The following is a 20,855-nucleotide window of genomic DNA, read 5'->3' on the forward strand; positions in this document are numbered from 1 at the left end:
GAATGGGAATTTCACCCTATAAAAGGAGGCCTAATGTTTAGGATTTAGATACACCTCTCATTTGCCTTTTTATCTTCTTAAGGCATTTGTATCTTCTCTCTTTAGTATTATTTCACTTGTAATTTTGGAGTGGAATAAAATATTGATTGTGTCCGAGGAAGTAGGCAAAATTGGCCGAACCTCGTAAATTCTGGTGTTCTTTTATTGTTGTCTTATTGTCTTGTTTATTATTTAGTGGTTGTCATAATTATTGGTATAGTAGTTGTGACTCATTCACACTATATACATTTGGCTTCCGCAACGGAGACTAACATGCAATAATTATGTTGTCCAAAGATGGTGCTTTATCATGAACCTTGTAATGCAGGGAAAGATCAACACCAAAGATAAGCTAGCTGGATGGGGTATGACAATTGATCAAGTCTGTGGCTTATGTAATGAGGAGAATAGATCTGTCACACATCTATCTTTTGAGTGCAGGATGTCTAAAGAAATTTGGGAAAGATTATTACAGTGGCAAAGGTAAATAAGGCCAGTAATGAAATGGAAAGAAGAGATTGACTGGGCAAACAAAGAAATGAAGGGGAAGCAGGCTATAACAAAAATTTATAGAATGTCACTAGTAGGCTGTATATATTACAGAGAAACTTTAGATTATTCCAAGACAAGCAGAGGACTGTGGATGGGATACTTAGATTAGTCGTGCTAGTTATGTTCTGCAGAGGCACCAGAAAACTCAAGATAGCCAGTAGACTCAACTCTCAAGGGGTTAAACTTTTATCTTTAGTTTAGTGGATTAAAAAGTAGTAGGGAAGTCCGAAGAGCCTGGCAGTTGAGACTTCATGTCCAATTTGCCAGAGTTTTTTTTTGTTGATGTTCTAATTTGAGCCTTGTACATAATTATACTCGGTAATAAAAAAATTTACTTACCAAAAAAAAATAAATTAGAATTGACACAATATCGCAAAGTTGTTGTCCTTAGTTTGCCTTTGACGTCGTAGTTGTGACTCAGGTATTATTCATTAGATGTACAACTTCCAATTGAAAAATAAATTCCAGTCATTTATGCAGCTGCCAATGGATTCTTTGATCGAATGCCTAGTTTTGCTTCCATTTTGTTTAAAATATATTCACAATTTACAATGTATTTAAATATTAGCTAATTTGCTCATACATTACGACACAATGTCCTAAAATATAAACCTTAAGGTTCAAACTTTAGAATATCGTGTCCTAAAGTTCAAAAATTATGTCCAAAAATTCAAATCTTATATCATAAATTTTAAATTAGCAGTTAAAAAATTCAGGACTCTTAATCCTGAATTTCAAATTAGCAGCTCAAAAAATTTAGGACACTAAATCTTGAATTTCAAAAAATAGCAGCTCAAAAATTTAGGATGCAAATATTCAGGATACTTAAGCCTTTTAATTTTGGCGAAATGATTAATTTTTAAATATATTATAAGTTATTGATATATTTTAAATATTAGACTTAAAAGTGACAACCTGGTGTCATTTCTACCGGCTAATCTTTAGTACCACTGGCCAAATCATGATTAGAAAGCAATAGAAATTATAGGGGGAAACAATAAGGCAAGAAATCTTACTATCGCTGAACATCTTTTGTTCTATATGAGTTTAAAATAAAACTACAAATAAACCAATAAAAATAAAAAGAAGAAGAAAAAGAAAATAAAAACTAAATGAGTAAAATTATAAATAGGTGATCATAAGTTCATAATGCAGCACGCAATCAAATACTACTACCGTCCAGGAAAAGTAGTTACTCCACTACTTATAAATATTCGTACAAATGACAGTTCCATTTCTCTCTCTCTCTCTCTTTCTTGTTCTATGCGTCTTCATTTCTTCATCATCTAATTCATAAGAACTTCTTCAACCCGGATTTATCAAGAAACTCATCAAAATGTCTGATCAAGATAAACGCAAAGATGAACTCAGAATCTGGAAAAGAAGAAGAAGAGAATAAAAGAACTTCGGCATTGCTTATCTCAGAATTTCACAAGAAAACCCAGGACCTCTATAGCGAAGCTATTAATTTTGCTTATTCATGACTCATGATATGTGATTCCAATTTTCTTTTTACCATAATTTCTTGTAACTTTCTCAGGGTCAGCTCAAAAAAATCGGAAGTCTAAAGCCAAAACTTAAGAATATGCGAGGAAATAACATTAGTAATGTGACAACGGTCGGACAAATAGACAAGATTAGTTTAGATAACTAAGAAAAAACTGTATAGTCTAAACAAAAAAAAATTCAAGGTTTTAATTTTTTTTTAAAAGTATTTCACAGTATAACATTATCTAATATTTTAAATTTTTGAGTTAAATTATTCAAATATTCATATTTACTAATAACATATTTGATAACTAGAACCAACTTAGTGTATTGAAATAAAATGTTAATGTTTTGTTAACTTAAAAAAATCTCACTAATATAAATAATTATAACTAACTGAAAAGATTTTGGGACGCCTTTTGACTCTTGGGGGCCTAAAGCATAAGCTTTAGTGGCCTTACCCTAGAGCCACCCATGACTTTCTCCAACTTCCCTCATTAGTATATTGAAAAAAGAACTCAAGACAGTGAAGGGAGAAGAGAAATTAAAGTTTAATTTTTCTTGATAATATTGGATGTGTTAAATATTACTAGTAGTATTCTGTAGTTTGATTTATGAGTGAGTTGAAAAATAATAATTTTCTTGATTTAGCTATTAGCTGCGGAATAAAGAGTCAAAATACTCAAGTGACTAGCCTCTACCGTTCAAGAAGAGATCATCATTTGCTAACAGAGGGTACGCACACCCCTTTCAAGAGTTATACTTTGATTCTTTAAAATGCATGACTGATCTTTATACTATCTCATAATTAATGTTGGTATTCAGATGCCTAAAGAATTACCTTTATGGACGATTTGATTTAGAGATAAGTTATGCATATATAGATTTATGATATTAATGCATTTAATGTATATAAGGATTATATAAGTGATATTGCAGGGATTAATATACATAATATACTAATTGTACGTAATGTAGGATTAAAATATGTATTATATTTACTTTTTCAAAAAGCTGGTTTAACACATTATATGGAGAGATACATTATGCATGTAATATATATATATATATATATATATATATATACACTAATTGTACGTAATACTACAACAACAACAACAACAACAGACCCAGTGTAATTTCACAAGTGGGGTCTGGAGAGGGTAGTATGTACGCAGACCTTATCCCTACTTTCAAGAAGACAGAGAGGTTGTTTGCGGAAGACCCTCGGCTTAGGAAAAATAAAAGAACGGCAGCAACAAGCACACCAATTAGAAAACCGTATCAAAATACAAAGATACAAACTAAAACTGAGTATTGTAATCAGAAGGTCGGAACGAAAGCAACGACAAGTAAACACAGAAGTCAAGGAATACGAAAATACATAAATAACGTTAACTCATGTACTAAAGTTACTTACAGACAAGGACAATGCTAGGCGCCCAATCTTAACCTTTTACCTTTATTGTTAATCTCCACACATTCCTATCCATGGTCATGTCCTCAGTGAGCTGGAGCAACGCTATACCTCGTCTAATCACCTCTCCCCAATACTTCTTCTGCCTACCTCTTCCTCTTCTTAGGCCCTCCAAGGCTAACCTCTCATACCTCCTCACCGGTGCATCTGTGCCGCCTCTCCTCTTCACATGCCCGAACTATCTAAGTCTCGCCCCCACATCTTGTCCTCCACAGCGGTCACACCCACCTTGTCCCGAATAACTTTATTTTTAATTTTATCTAGCCTGGTATGCCCGCAATCCATCTCAACATCCTCATTTCAGCTACATTCATCTTTTGGACTTGTGAGTTCTTGACTGACCAACACTCCTCTATGTATAACATAGTCGGTTTGGCCACCGCTCTATGAAACTTACCTTTAAGTTTAGGTGGCACATTCTTATCACACAAAATAGCTGAAGCGAGCCTCCATTTCATCTATCCCGCCCCAATACGATGTGTAACATCCTCGTCGATCTCTCCATTCCCTTATATAATTGACCCAAGGTATTTAAAACTCTCTCTCTTAGGGATGACTTGGAAGTCAAGCCTCACTTCTTAGTCCACAACCTGAGTTGTCCCACTGAACTTGCACTTTAAACCTTTAGACTCCAGGGTCTGCCTCTAAATCTCTAACCTCTTGGTAACACTACCTCACGTCCCGTCTACCAGAACAATGTCATACGCTAATAACATATACCACTGCACCTAACCTTACTCTTCCAAAATTCTACCGGGATCTCTTCAGGGCCGGTCACACTCCCCCTGCCCATTTTACGCATAGCCCCCTCAACCTCCTCGACTCTTATACGCCTACAATAACCAAAGTCCTGATGACACTCAAAGTGTTCTAAGTCGCTTAGCTCAATGTTCCTATCCCCTCGTCATTAAGAGTTTATGGAAGTAAGTCTACCATCTACGTCGAATAAGTGCCACATCGAAAAAAACTTTGCCGTCCTTGTCCTTGATGCATTTCACTTGGTCCAGTCACCGACCTTCCTTTCTCGCACCTTGGCTAGCCTGTACAACTTCTTATCCCCTCCTCTACCTATGAGTTCTTCATACAAATGTCAAACACAATAGTTTTGGCCGCAATAACTGCTAACTTCGCTTCCTTCTTAGCCATCCTATACTGCTCCCTATTCGTCCTCTTCACCTCCTCGTCCATGCTCTCCAGAAGCTTCAGATATGCCGCTTTATTGGCCTCCACTTTACCTTGAACCTCAATACTCTACCACCAATCCCCTTTACGGCTAGATGAGCCCTTCGAGACCCCCAATTCCTCTCTAGCAGTAGCAGCCTCCCTAATGCAATTTGCAGTCGCAGTCTACATACTACTCGCGTCCGCACTACTTCTCCATGATACTATAGCCAATAACTTATCTCCCAACTCATGTGCTCTAACTTTTGTCAAAGCTACCCGCTTGATCCTAGGTAAACCAAACACAGTCCTCTTTCTTCGCTTCCTCATGATCTCCAAGTCCATGACCAGAAGCCTTTTGCTGAGTCGTGAGGTTCTTACTCGAGATGACCTTAAAGTCCCCGAACATACCTTTATCAGTTGTCCTAAAAAGTAGATAATCAATCTGGGTCCTGGTCACCGAACTCTGAAAGGTGACCAAGTGCTCCTCCTTCTTCAGGAAACTAGAGTTAGCTATCACCAAATCAAAAGCCTTAGCAAAATCCAGTAGGGTCGTACCACCTTTGTTTCTAACTTCGAAACCAAAACTGCCATACACGTCATCGTAGCCTCCTCACATCGCCCTAATGTGGCCATTAAAATCTCCTCTTAAGAAAATCTTCTTAGTGTGCGGAATACCACGCACAACCTTATCAAAATCCTCTCAAAAACACCTTTTGACCTCCTCGTCCAAGCCCACTTGGGATGCGTACGCACTAATCACGTTTAGACTAAAACCCCAAACAATTAGCTTACCCATCAACCTATCGTTCATACTCCTAACCTCCACCACTAGCTCCCGAAGATCCCTATCAACCAAAATACCTACCCCGTTCTTGCCCCCCACGTATCCAGTGTACCAAAGCTTAAACCCATCTACATTCTGTACCTTATCTCCCACCCATCTAGTCTTATGCAGACAAGCTATATTTATCTTCCTCTTATGGAAAATCTTCGCCAACTCTGCAGAATTTCTCGTCAAAGTCCCCATAATCCAAGACCCAACTCGCAAACTCGAGGCATCCTTACTATCCTTACCCACTTTCCCCTACCCCTCCACCCCCTGAGTACCCCCCTCCCCCCGAGGACTTGACCTTACCCTGCCATCATTTAGTACAACCACTATAATCTAATACATTCTAAGCAGGAACTACCACGGAAGAAACGACGAACTAATAAGCTAAAAGGCACAGAAGTAGGACTATTAAACTAGGAATGATAGTAGCAGCAAGGTATGTGAGATTAAGTACCCGAAAGATACTATTGAGATGAATAGATTAACAACAAAGTAACAGGTGAACGAAATGTATTAGTAATAAGATTTAACAACAAAATAACAAGTGAACAAAATGTAACAAAACAAGAACACACTAAGAATAAAGCAATGACAAGCCAGTATGCAATGTAAAATATTTAAACTAAGACACCCAGTCGATACTACAAGCAAGCAGATAAGTACTCCACTAGGACTAATGCATGAAACTAAAAACAAACAAATATATACTGTTAATTAAAGCAATTCTACAACTCGCAAGAATGAAAGACAAAAGGAGACAGGAGATCCGGATATACTAACTCTGGGTGGATAGAACCTGGATCACCAATTGGATGTCGAGGCGTTGCTGTTACACTGACCTTCTACGCACTCCCACAAGCCTCTGCGGTCGCTGTTATTTGCTATTCTTCGCCAGCACGAGTGTCCCACTCGCCTCTTTGCTGATATTCGCCAGCAATTTGATAACCTGCCACACTTGAAGGACAAGATATGGAGAGCAGCGGCGATGCTCCTCGGCTTAGATCTGAGTGGCGGCGATTTTCTTGAAAGGACAGGGAAGAGGGGAAAAACAGATGAAGAACAAGGGAGATAGGGTGGGGAAGACAAAAGATGGAAAAAGAGAGAGGGAGAGGAAGAAACACGAGCGACTTTGGGTTTGGGGCAGAAGGGCAGTGAGGACGGAAAAGAGGAACAAGGGAAGGAGGGCGGAAGAAAGGATGAGAGAGAGAGAGAGAGAAAAAGAGTGTAGGGTTAATTACCTGTATTTTTCGGCGGCCGCCGGTGGTGGTGCGAGCACTGGCGGGTGGGTGGATGGTGACCGTTAGTGGAAGAGCGAAGAGAGAGAAGATAGCATATATTGTACGTATGTATGATTAAAATATATGTCTTCTATTTACTTTTTTCAAAAAGTTGTTTTTACACTTTGAGTGATATATTATGCATGTAATATTACTTGTACAACAAAATTGATAACCAAATAGTGTACGTATTGAAATTTTGAATTCTGTGCAAGTATTATATGTAATACATGCAACCAAACAAGCCCTAAATTAAATATGATGAGTTCTTGGATTCTGATTTTGGCAGCAAAAGTGCAGGAATAGATTTATCATGTCCAATAGGTGGAGAAAATCCAGCGTCCTTAAACATGAAGCCACAGAGATCATCATCATATACTGACAAAAGGTACGTACATTTCCTTCAAGGGCCCTTACCCTACTATGGTAAACTAATAAAATTTGGAAGGGCCCTTACCCCACTATGGGGAACAGTTGAAGAAGTGATGCATCGTGGAGCATCTGAATGTATGGAGCGTTATAATATACTTATGAAGTGTAGCCCTGCTGCTGAGGAGGAACTTCTTCACGATTCAGCTAAAGATTGGAAGTATGACCTTGATTCTCAGAATGAACTTTATCATCAAGCACGGGCTGAGATAGCCAATGGACAACGCAAGATGGATAAACGAGTGGCTAGAGAAAAGCAACTAGAAATGTTGCATAGACTGGTTTCTATGAAAAGAATACCTTTTAAGATTCCTCCTTCAGGATTCTATGATGTAATTGAGGAGAAGAGATCATCAATTGCTGGCAGAGGGTATGCACATTTCTTTCAAGAATTATACTTTGATTCTTTAAAATGCAAGGCTAGATCTTTTCACTATCTCATAATCTGGGCAACTATTATATACATGTATTAACCAAACAAGCCCTAAATTAAATCTGATGAGTTCTTAATTTTGCCAGCAAAAGTACATGAACAGATTATTAGGTCAAATAGCTATAGGTGGGGAAAATCCAACGCCCTTAACTGTGCAACAACCACAGGAAGTGAAACAGCACAAGCCGGCACAAAAGCCAAAGATAATACTCAAAAATTCCTTCTTAGCAGGATCTGGAAGTAAGAAAATTGATAGTACAGGAACCGGAAGCAAATATGGCAGTGAAGGAAAACGTAATGGAATCGTGATTAATGAGCCGAGGCCAAAAAGGGAAATATGACCTTATTTTGATAATTTGGAAGTACTGAAAAAAGGACAATTGCTGATAGTGAAAGTGACAATGTTGATACTGAAGATAACACTAATGAGTCTGATAAAGATTATCAATTACCTGGAGCTGGAGCTGATAGAGGTAAAAGGCAATTCTGATCATGGATATTGACAAATAGAATTAGCATACAAATATAGATCGTAAAGAAGAGAAATTGCAGTTTTAATATTGATACTGAAGAAGAGAAATACTATTAAATACTGAGATTGTTTAATTGGTGTAAATTGCAAGGAGAGTTACATTTTAGTAGTAGCTAGCTGTTAATTTTGAGTGAAGTAGGTAAAAAGAAAGGGCTAATTGATCTGCTTATGTTTTCTACTATCTTCACGATTGTGATGTCAAAATATTAACACACTTGGCATTCGATAGCTGAATCACATTATACATTCAAAGAATGCTTACGTGTCTTATTTTAAGTATTTATGTGTGATTAGGAGTTGATATGCACAGTACTGACTTGGCTGTATAGAATATCTGAATATGCTTTTTATTTTGTTTTGTTTTGTTAAACAAAGTGAGTCGCGATCTCGATCTAGCTTTATTTGTGACACTCTTTTTTTTCTTAGACGGTCTAAAATATAATGTCATTTTCTTATATGTACAAAAAAAGAACCTTAGATTTTCTATTTTATTTTTAAGGAGATGATATATGTCACGATCCAAAATTCACTATAAATCGTGATGGCACCTAACACCGCCGTCAGATAAGCCAACGGTGATTGATCAATTTAATTACAGGGAGAAAATAAATAACTCTGATGGAGACTCTGTATGCTGCGGATCGTAACATGGAATGCAACTCACCGTAAAGTCCCTGCAATAGCTGCGCCTTTGCGCCCAAAAGACCACCAGACATATATGTACCTGCACAATAAGTGCAACATGGGTACGTAAATCAACACGTAACCAATAAGTATCTAGCCTAACCTTGAAGAAGTAGTGACGAGGGGTCGACATCGACACTTACTAGTAGTCCAATAAATCATGTATAGTAAGAAGTAAACAAGTATGAGGAAGAGTAAATAAACGAAATAAACAAGTATAAATACGTGGTACAATCCTCCTCTCAACAATAAACTCAAGCTCTCGATTAGTAGTTACCTCCTCAACCGGAGTGTATGTACATAATGGACCTCACCAGATAGGTCATTACAGTTCAGATCAGGAAAACTCATAGATACACTGGTTTCTTATCAGGTATTACGCACGATTCCATAAGAGTGTTTTATAGAAATGCCGAGGCGTATGACCCTATCCCATTATAATGTGTGCACTGCCGAGGGTCAAACGACACGAGCCATAGATACATCTATTATACTGCCGAAGCGAACGACCCGCTCCCATGAGAGTGTGATACATAATCCTGTGGAGGCGAACGACCCAACCCCATCATAATGTGTGCACTACCGATGGTCGAACGACACGAACCAGATGCATCTATTATACTGCCGAGGCGAACGACCCGACTCCCATTAGAATAAGAAGCTTTAATGGGTTATTGACCCCATTCACGAATAAATGTGTGAGTTATGAACTTTAAGGAAACTTTTCAATGAAAACGCACAACGTGGAAGAAATTCATAAAGGGAGCACAATTATTCGCGGCTAAATCAAGTAGCACATTAAATCTCTACAATAGCAAGTCTAATACTCTACGCAAGTCTAATCTCAAGTTGTAACGTAAAATAAAGGAATTAAGCGAGCAAAGATAACTCCAATAGTACAATTATAGAATGGCGAGAACCTAAGTCTACCCGAACATAACATAAATCTAGCTACGTAAGGACTCTCGTCACCTTGTGCGTACGTAGCCCCCGCAACAAGTAGCATATAACAAATACATCACCTAGGGGTAGTTTCCCCCTCACAAGTTAGACATGAGACTTACCTCGCTCCGAAACTCCATAACCGGCTCCAACATCTCTCTAACACCTCAAACCGATGGCTATCATTTCAAAACTAGTTAAACAATATGCAAACCAATTAAAATATACTCTAATACCCACAATTAATCAATTTAAATAATTTCCAACTCCGCTCGAAAAGTCGATAAAGTCAACCCTCGGGCCCACGTGCCCGGATTCCAAAATATTTCGAAGATAAACATTACCCATAACAATACGAACTCAAATATATGATTTATTCCAATTTCGTGGTCAAAATTCAAAATTACCAAATTCTAGGGTTTCTTCAAAATTCCATAATTTTTCATAAATTTTCATGTTAAATCCTTAAAGAATCCGTGTAATTAACTTATAATATACGGGAATTACTTACCTTGCAATAGATGATGAAAATCTCCCCTTGAAGCTTTCCAAAAATCGCCCAAACCAAGAGAGAAATGAGTGAAATGAGCAAAAATCCGAACTTAAAACAATCTGCCCAGGCTCGTCCTTCTTCGCAATCGCGGGAATACCTTCGCGATTGCGAAGGCTAAAAATATTGCCTCTCAAAATTCCTCTTCGCGTTTGCGGTCACACAACCGCGTTCGCGAAAGCTAAACACTTCCAGCCCCCCATCTTCCTTCCTTTTTCGCGTTCGCAACCACTGTGTCGCGTTTGCGTAGGCATGGTCCAATCCTCTTCTGCGTTCGCGACCCCTGTGTCACATTCGCGTAGAACAAAAATACCTCAGCCTAAAATTCTTCTTCGCGAACGCGAGATACCCTTCATGTTCGCGAAGAACAACACTAGACACCAGCGCCAACAGTTGCATAACAGGAAAAAATAGTCTGAAACCACTCTGAATCACACCCCAGGCCCCGTTCAATCACACCAATCAGTTCCATCACATGAAACGAACCTGCTCGAGGACTCAAATCATACCAAACAACATCAAAACTACTAATCGACGATCAAAATCCTTCTTTAAAACTTCAACATTCAAACTTCGATGAACGCATCCGAATCATACTTAAACATCCCGGAATGACGCCAAATCTTGCGTACAAGTCACAAATCACGATACAAACCTATTTCAAGTCTCGTAATCCAAATGGATATCGATAAAATCAAAATCCACTTCAAACCAAACTTATGAAATCCTAATACTTTTAGAATGCCAACCTTCCATAATAAGCACTGAAATGCTCCCGAGCGACCCGATACTCAACCCGAACATATGCCCAAGTCCGAAATTATCATACGAACCTATTGAAACCTTCAAATCATTATTCCTAGGTCGTTTACTCAAAAGTCAAACCTTGATCAATTCTTCCAACTTAAAGCTTCCGAAATTAGAATTTTCCATCTGAATCAACTCTGAACTTCCCAAAATTCAATTCCGACCACACGCACCAGTCATAATGCCTGAATTGAAGCTACTCAAGGCCTCATACTGCCGAACGACGCGCTAGAGCTCAAAATGACCGGTCAGGTCATTTTATTCTCGTCCACTTAAACATACATTCGTCCTCGAACGTGCCAAGAACTGCTCCGAAGTTGTCCAAAATCATTATTTAACACCTCGTGCACCTGCCCGTGCCACCACAACCTAGATAAGCACATTAGCTCGAGCAATACTGAAGATCCTCCCTTTTATTTAGTCAATAAGCCTTAGAACCAAATTCCAACCTCTGAATTTCCCAGCAAGACTACATTTTAACATACGAACATCGTATAAATCTCCACACGTTGAACCCACACATGATCATGCACCCGTGATGACATCAGGCAATGCACTACATACTCACTTGCAAAAGGCAACCTCCTCCAGGCACAACAACTGCAAATTCACCGATCCGACGCCCGTAGTATACCTCATAACACATATAAGCCCGATTTCAATCCTCATAATACTGTAACGATGAAATAGATACACAGGAACTCGTAACTACCCGTCAAATCAATAACTCACGGGACTCATCCGCTTGACAAGAACCATTACCTCATTCTGAACTGAATAGATATACTTTTTCTTTAATACACCTTACACAAATTTGATTGTACCGATTTCAGGTCCAATAACCTCGTCTCACCTAGTACAAGCTGCTCAAAAAATAAGCCACCTCAAACATTGACCAAGATCCCGTATGACACCATCGATGCGTCAACAAGCTACAACTTGAATATGGCACATAAGAAAGAACGAACTCTCAAAAAAGAACTACCCAAGCCGCGTAACAAATAAAATGATATGTGATGATCCGATATGTCATCTTATATTTTAGAATCTAATTTTGTGATTCGAAGCCTTAAAAATCATGTTTGAGCCTTCTTCGGTTTGCGTGCGCAGTCCGGGCATCTTTCCGAAAAGTTTTTATGTTAAAAATTGAGAAATTTATTTGAGTTGACTTTGGTCAACATTTTGAGTAAACAGACCCAGATCCGTATTTTGATGGTCCCGGTGGGTCCGTATCGTAATTTGGGACCTTGGCGTATGCCCGAAATCAAATTCGGAGGTCCCTAGCTCGGGTTATGATATTTTGTTAAAAATTGAAAGTCTAAAAGTTTAACGATTTTTAAGAATTAAACGAGGTTTGGTTTTGTTAATACCGGGTCTGTATTTTGGTTTTGGAGCCCGGTACAGGTCCACTATAATATTTATGACTTGTCTGTCGAATTTGGTGTGAAACGGAGTTGATTTGACGTGATTCGGATGTTCGGTTGTGAAAATAGAAGTTTTAAAGCTTTCTTGAAAATTTCCTTTGATTTTGTGTCTGATTCGTAGTTCTATGCGTTATTTTGGTATTTTGATCGCGCGAGCGAGTTCGTACGATGTTTTAGGACTTGTGTGCATGTTTGGTTTGGAGCCCCGAGGGTTCGGGTGAGTTTTAGATAGGCTCCGGGTGTTTTGAAACTTAGAAAATCTGGTATTTTGCTGCAGCTGGTGTTCTGGTACGTTGTGCTTCGCGATCACGAAGCCATTCTCGCGATCGCGAAGAGTGAACTGGGCTGGGGAAAGGTTTTCTTCTTCGCGAACGCAGAGCGATGGGGGCCTTACCCTTCACAAACACGACCAGCTCATCACGAATGCGTAGCTTTAGGGACCTGGGGGAAGGGTCAGTCATTCTTCTATGCGAATGCGAGCATTGGCTCGCGAACGCGAAGGCCAGGGGGGAGCAGCCTTCGCGAACGCGAATAAGGACTCGCGAACGCGAAAGCCACTCGAGCTGCTGCACATCGCGAACGCGGCAGGCCCTTCGCGAACGCGAAGAAGGCCTGACGCCCAGACCTTAAAACAGAACCAAAACGGGATTTTACCCATTTTTCATAAACTCTCCATTAGAGCTCGGCCTAGGTGCGATTTTGAAGAGAAAACTCAACACCAATTCCTAGGTTTGTACTCTTTAACTCACTTTCTTCCATTTGTAACAGCACCCATTAAATTCATAGCCCTAATCTTTGTTCTTTCATGGTAGAAAACTAGAGATTTATGAAGGATTGAGGGGTTTTTTGCAAATTGGGGATTTAGACCTCAATTTGGGGTCAGATTCTGAAACTAATTACATAATCGAGCTCGGGGGGTGAACGGGTGAATGGAGTTTTGTCCGAACCTCGTGTTTTGACCAAGCGGGCCCGGGGTCAATTTTTGACCTTTTAGGGAAAAGTTTGGGAAATCTAAGTTTATGCAACGTAATTGATTTCTTTAGCAATATTTAATATTATTGAGTCATTTGTGAATAGATACAAGTGGTTTGGAGGTGGATTATAGAGGAAAAATGGTAATTGAGTATTGAGTGGCCTTTGGAGCGAGGTAAGTGTTGTGGTTAACCTTGACTTGAGGGAATAGGACTTATTTGTCTATTTGCTATATGTTTAAATGTTGGGGAACAACGTATATGTGAGGTGACGAGTACTTATGTGTTATAGTTGGGTTAAAGCATACGGGTGGGGCTTGGTTTCTTGCAATTATAGCTTCCATTGTTCATGTTATCTGTGTTTAGACTAGTATTGTTAAATTGGTCATTCTTATCATGTTTACGGATCTTCTGGTGATAATTGAGTATTGATTCCGGATTTGAGGTTGATATTGTGGAACCAAATTTAAAGTAAGGCTTGTACTTGTTATTCTATCTCCCTCTTGTTATTTGTTCATTGCATTATGGTAAGGAAGAGTGTTAATGCACGAAGGGTGATGTCGTGCCATATTGTGAGTGTTAATGCACGAAGGGTGATGTCGTGCCATATTGTGAGTGTTAATGCGCTGTGCCATATTGTGAGTGTTAATGCACGAAGGGTGATGCCGTGCCATGTTATGCGAGTTAATGCACGAAGGGTGATGCTGTGCCGTTTCTATTGATTGTATGGTGAGGTTGAGAGTAAAAGCACGATGGGTGATGCCGTGCATTTTTCCTTTACTATGTTTACTTGTTCTTATTGGTTCATATTATATTGGCTGTTCAAGTTACCATTCTACTATAGTTCTCTATCTCGTATTCCCACTCAGCATGTTCCCCCTCCCGATATTACTTGTCAATTTTTTCCTTACTGTTATTTGTACATATACTATTAAATTGTACATGTTTGTTATGTAGGTGTCTTGTCATAGCCTCGTCACTACTTCGTCGAGGTTAGGCTCGACACTTACCAGTACATGGGGTCAGTTATACTGATACTGCACTATGCACTTCCTGTGCATATTTTGGTATTAGTCCCAGCTGATCGAGAGGCGTAGCAGCTCGAACTAGTTCATCGGAGACTCAAGGTAGATCTGTTGGGGTTCGCAGACCTTGAAGTCCCCTTCTATCTTTTCAGTTTTGTTTTACTGTTTCTTTCATTCAAACAGTTGTATTACTTTCATACTTTTACTTGTAGTAAATCTTAGAAGTTCATGAATTGTGACTCCAGATCCGTGTGGTAGTAATTAATGAAGTTTTTGTATTATTCCGCACTCGCTGCATTTCATTTTAGCTTATTTCCTGTTATTTACTGAATTGAATAAGGATTGGCTTAATAATTCTCTAACGTCAGCTTGCCTAGCAAGTGGAATGTTAGGCGCCATCACGGTCCCGACGGTGGATTCCGGGTCGTGACAAGTTGGTATCAGAGCACTAGGTTGCCTAGGTCTCAGAAATCACGAGCATGCTTAGTAGAGTCTTGGGGATCGGTACGAAGACGTATGTGCTTATCTTCTAAGGGCTATGAAGTTTAGGAACCATTTCACTTTTATTCTTCTCTATCGTGCGATTTTTAGTATATAATTACTGATTGAACTCTTCTATTCTTGTCCTTCCGCAGATGGCGAGAACATGTACCGCATCTTCAGCTGAGCAGTAGCCAGAGCCTCCAGTGGCAGCTCCTACGAGGGGCAGAGGTCGAGGTCGAGGTCGTACCCGAGGCTGAGGTCGTGCCCGAGGTCGAGGCAAGGGCAGAGCTCAGCCTAGAACTTGAGCAACAGCACCAGCGGTGGAGCCTCAAGTAGAGTTTTATGAGGAGGTTCCAGCCCAGGCTGTGCCTGTCGGACCAGCTCAGGTCCCGGAGGGGTTCATTGCCACCATAGTGCTTCAGGATGCTTTGGTCCGTTTGGTGGGCCTTATGGAGAGTGTGGCCCAAACTGGCGTATTCCCCATGACACCAGCCGTCTCTCAGGTTGGAGGAGGAGCACAGACTCTTGCTACCCACACTCTGGAGAAGATTGCTCCCCAGTATCAGACTCCAGCAGCTCATCCAGTCGGATTAGTTCAACCGGTTGTTGCGACACAGGCCGGTGATGGGTCAACTATATCTTCCGAGGCTTTATGGAGATTGGACAGGTTTACCAAGCACTTTCCAGTTCACTTCAGTGGTGCACCTTCTGAGGACCCACAGGATTATCTTGACAGCTATCATGAGGTACTACGGAACATGGGTATAATGGAGACCAGGTGCTATGGAACATGGGTATAGTGGGGTCGATTTTGCTGCATTTCAGATTACTGGTTCTGCCAAGAAATGGTGGAGAGATTATTTGTTGACTAGACCAGCTGGATCGCCTGCTCTTACTTGGGACCAGTTCTCTCAGCTCTTTCCTGAGAAGTTTTTGCCTATCACATTGAGATAGGAGCATCGCCATCAGTTCGAGCGTCTCAAGCAGGGCAGTATGACTGTTATTCAGTATGAGACCCGTTTTGTGGATTTGGCCCGTCATGCTCTTCTTCTGCTTACTACCGAGAGAGAGAGAGGGTGAGGAGGTTTATTTACGGACTTGCTCAGCCTATCAGGTTGTAGATGGCTAAGGACACTGGGAGTGAGATTTCTTTTCAAGCGGCTGTCAATGTCGCCAGGCGAGTCGAGATGGTTCTTGCTCAGGGAGGTCAGGAGTCTGACAAGAGACCACGTCATTCCGGGGGGTTCAGCGGTGCCTCATCTGGAGGCAGGGGTACTTTTGGTAGAGGTCATCCTCCAGGTAGTTTCATTCAGCACTCCAGGCATCCCACGGTGCCTCAGGTGGTTGTGGCCCTCATATGCCTTATTATGACCAGCTAGCCTACAGTGCACCACCAACTCCTATTAGTGCACCTCCTCTCCAGAGTTTTCAGGGTGGTTACTCAGGTCGACAGGGTCAGTTTTAGGGTCAGTAGTCATAGCAGCCGAGGTCCTGTTATACTTGTGGTGATCCGAGGCACATTGCTAGATTTTTCCCTCGGGTATTGGGCTTCGGGCAGCTCATAGCATCAGGGTTCTCGTGCCATGGTTCCAGCACCAGTTGCTACACCGCCTGCTCAGCCAGCCAGAGGCAAGGGTCAGACAGCCAGAGGTAGAGGCCAGACTGTTAGAGGTGGAGGTCAGGCCGTTAGAGATGGAGGCCGGCCAATTAGAGGCCGTCCTAGAGATGTAGTTCAGACTGGTGGGGCCCAGCCCCGATGTTATGCTTTTCCAGCCAGGCCTAAGGCTGAGTCATCTGATGTTGTTATCACATGTATTGTTTCAGTTTGCAGTAGAGATGCTTCAGTTCTATTTGATCTTGGTTCTACTTATTCCTACGTGTCATCCTATTTTACTTCATATTTGGTTGTGCCTCGTGATTCTTTGAGTGCTCCTGTGTATGTGTCCACACCTGTGGGAGATGCTATTGTTGTAGATCGTATTTATCGTTCGTGTGTGGTCACCATTGGGAGTCTTGAGACTAGTGTAGATCTTCTACTTCTCGATATGGTCGATTTTGATGTTATCTTGGGTATGGATTGGCTGTCACCTTATCACGCTATATTGGATTGTCGCGCCAAGACGGTGACCTTAGCCTTGCCGGGGTTGCCTTGATTAGAGTGGAGGGGGACTCCTGGCCATTCTACCAGCAGGGTTATCTCTTATATGAAGGCTCGGCGTATGGTCGAGAAGGGGTGTCTAGCTTATTTGGCTTATGTCTGTGATTCTAGTGAGAAGGTTCCTTCTATGGATTCAATACTAGTTGTTCGTGAGTTTCCATGGGTGTTTCCTGTAGACCTTCCGGGGATACCACCCGACAGGGATATTGTTTTCTGTATTGATTTGGCTCCGGGCACTCAGCCCATTTCCATTTTGCCATACCATATGGCCCCTCCAGAGTTGAAAGAATTGAAGGAATAGTTGCAAGATTTGCTTGATAAGGCCTTCATTAGAGCTAGTGTCTCGCCCTAGGGTGCACCCGTGTTGTTCGTGAAGAATAAAGATAGATCGATGAGGATGTGTATAGATTATCGGCAGTTGAACAAAGTCACCATCAAGAACAAGTATCTATTGCTGAGGATTGATGAGTTATTCGATTAGATTCAGGGTGCCAAGGAGTTTTCGAAGATTGATTTGAGATCTGGCTACCATCAGTTGAGGAGTAGGGCATCTGATATCCCTAAGACAGCTTTTCGGACTTGGTACGGGCATTATGAGTTTTCGGTGATATCCTTTGGGTTGACAAATGCCCCAACATCATTCATGGATTTGATGAACCGAGTGTTCAAGCCTTATTTGGACTCCTTTGTGATTGTGTTTATTGATGATATCTTGATCTACTCCCGCAGTCAAGAGGAGCATGAGCAGCATCTCAGGATTGTACTACAGACTCTGAGAGCCAGCCAGTTGTATGCTAAATTTTCAAAGTGCAAGTTTGGTTGGATTCAGTCGCTTTATTGGGGCACGTTGTATCAGCAGAGGGCATTCAAGTAGATCCTTAGAAGATTGAGGCGATTCAGAACTGGCCTAGACCCACTTCAGCTATGTAGATTAGGAGTTTCTTGGGTTTGGTGGGCTATTATCGTCGATTTGTGGAGGGGTTTTCATATATAGCAGCCCCATTGATCAGGTTGACCCAGAAGGGTGCCCCGTTCAGATGGTCAGACGAGTGTGAGGCGAGCTTTCAGAAGCTCAAGACTGCTTTGACTACATTGCCGGTGTTGGTGTTGCCCACAGGTTCAGGATCTTATAAAGTATATTGTGATACGTCCCCTGTAGGGCTCGGTGCGGTATTGATGTATGAGGTCAGGGTGATTGCGTATGCGTCGCGGTAGTTAAAGGTTCACGAGAAGAATTACCCTGTCTATGACTTAGAGTTGGGAGCCATTGTTCATGTGCTGAAGATTTGGAGGCACTATCTTTACGGCGTGTCGTGTGAGGTCTTCACGGATCATCAGAGCCTTCAGTATTTGTTTAAGCAAAAGGATCTCAATTTGAGGCAGAGGAGGTGGTTGGATCTATTGAAAGACTATGATATCACCATCTTGTATCATCCCGGGAAGGCCAATGTGGTGGCCGACGTATTGAGTAGAAAGGCAGCGAGTATGGGCAGCCTTGCGTTCATTCCAGTCAGTGAGAGGCCGCTTGCATCAGACGTTCAGACTTTAGCCTATCAGTCTGTGAGGTTAGATATTTCAGAGCCCAACCATGTTCTAGCTTGTATAGTCACTCGGTCTTCCTTGTTTGAGCACATCAAAGATCGGCAGTATGACGACCCTCATTTGTTAGTCCTTAGGGACACAGTGCGGCACGGTGGTGCCAAGCAGGTTACTGTTGGAGATGATGGAGTTGTGAGGATGCATGGTCGTATTTGTGTGCCTAATGTGGATGGACTTCGTGAGTTGATTCTTGAGGAGGCCTACAGTTCCCGATATTCTATTCACCCGGGCACCGCCAAGATGTATCAGGACTTGCGGCAGCATTATTGGTGGAGTAGGATGAAGAAGGATATAGTTGCTTATGTAACTCGGTGCCTGAATTGTCAGCAAGTGAAGTATAAGCATCAGAGACCTGGTGGTTTGCTTCAGAAGATAGAGATTCCTGAGCGGAAGTGGGAGCGTATCACTATGGATTTCATTGTTGGACTCCTACGGAATCAGAGGAAGTTTGACGCAGTTTGGGTCATTATGGACAAGCTGACTAAGTCAGCACATTTCATTCATGTGGCAGTTACCTATTCTTCGGAGCGGTTGGTAGAGATTTACATATACGAGATTGTCTGTCTTGACGGTGTGCCCATGTCTATCATTATTGATTGAGGTACGCAGTTCACCTCGCACTTCTGGAGGGAAGTACAGCGTAATTTGGGAACGCGGGTTGAGTTGAGCATAGCGTTTCATCCTCAGACGGACGGACAGTCCGAGAGCACTATTCAGATCTTGGAGGATATGCTCCGCGCATGTGTTATAGACTTCGGAGGATCGTGGGATCAGTTCTTGCCCTTTTCAGAGTTCGCCTACAATAACAGCTATCAGTCGAGCATTCAGATGGCTCCCTATGAGGCATTATACGGTAGGCGGTGCCGGTCGCCAGTTGGGTGGTTCGAGCTAGGGGAGGCTCGGTTGTTGGGTACAAATTTAGTACAGGATGCCTTGGATAAGGTCAAGATTATTCAGGATTGACTTCGCACAGCTCAGTCCAGGCAGAAGAGTTATGCCGACCGTAGAGTTCATGATGTTGCATTCATGGTCAGAGAGAGAGTATTGCTTCGGGTATCACCCACGAAGGGTGTAATGAGGTTCGGCAAGAAAGGCAAGTTGTGCCCTAGGTATATCGAACCTTTTGAGATTCTGGAGAGAGTGGGAGAGGTGGCTTACAGGCTTGTATTGCCACCGGGGTTATCAGCAGTTCATCCGATGTTCCACGTGTCCATGCTCCGAAAATATTACGGCAGTTCGTCCCACGTGTTAGATTTTAGCTCTATCTAGTTAGATAAGGATTTGACGTACGAGGAGGAGCCGGTGGTTATTCTTGCCCGGTAGGTTCGACGGTTGAGGTCTAAGAGTTATCCTTCAGTTCGAGTGCAATGGAGAGGTCAGCCCGTTGAGGCAACTACTTGGGAGTCTAAGTCAGATATACAGAGTAGATATCCATATCTTTTCAACAGTTCAAGTACTTTTCTATGTCCGTTCGAGGACAAACAATTATTTTAGAGGTGGAGAATGTGATGACCCGATAGGTCATCTTATATTTTAGAACCTAATTCTAAGATCCGAAGCCTTATATTTTAGAACCTTATATTTTGGTTTTGTTGATACCAGGTCCGTATTTTGGTTCCGGAGTCCGGTACAGGTCCACTATAATATTTATGACTTGTCTATCAAATTTGGTGAGAAACTGAGTTGATTTGACGTGATTCGGACGTTCCGTTGTGAAAATAGAAGTTTTAAAGCTTTCTTGAAAATTTTCTTTGATTTGGTGTCTGATTCGTAGTTCTAGGCATTATTTTGGTGTTTTCATCGCGTGAGCGAGTTCGTATGATGTTTTAGGACTTGTGTGCATATTTGGTTTGGAGCCCCGAGGGCTCAGGTGAGTTTCAGATAGGCTACGAGTGTTTTGAAACTTAGAAAATCTGGTATTTTGCTGCAGCTGGTGTTCTGGTACGTTGTGCTTCGTGATCGCGAAGCCATTCTCTCGATTGCAAAAAG

At 41.4% G+C, this 20,855-nt stretch overlaps 1 long non-coding RNA gene across 1 annotated transcript; it reads right to left on the bottom strand.

Annotated features, from left to right (window-relative positions):
* Positions 1-1,843: 1,843 nt before the first annotated feature.
* Positions 1,844-7,032, bottom strand: LOC138895015 (uncharacterized). Its single transcript, XR_011409212.1, has 2 exons — positions 6,329-7,032; positions 1,844-1,931 (listed from the first exon to the last, which is right to left on the bottom strand). It is a non-coding gene; the product is annotated as an uncharacterized lncRNA (long non-coding RNA).
* Between the last annotated feature and the right edge of the window lie 13,823 nt (positions 7,033-20,855).

The sequence above is a fragment of the Nicotiana tomentosiformis genome, chromosome 6, assembly GCF_000390325.3.
Source record: "Nicotiana tomentosiformis chromosome 6, ASM39032v3, whole genome shotgun sequence".
NCBI lineage: Eukaryota > Viridiplantae > Streptophyta > Magnoliopsida > Solanales > Solanaceae > Nicotiana > Nicotiana tomentosiformis.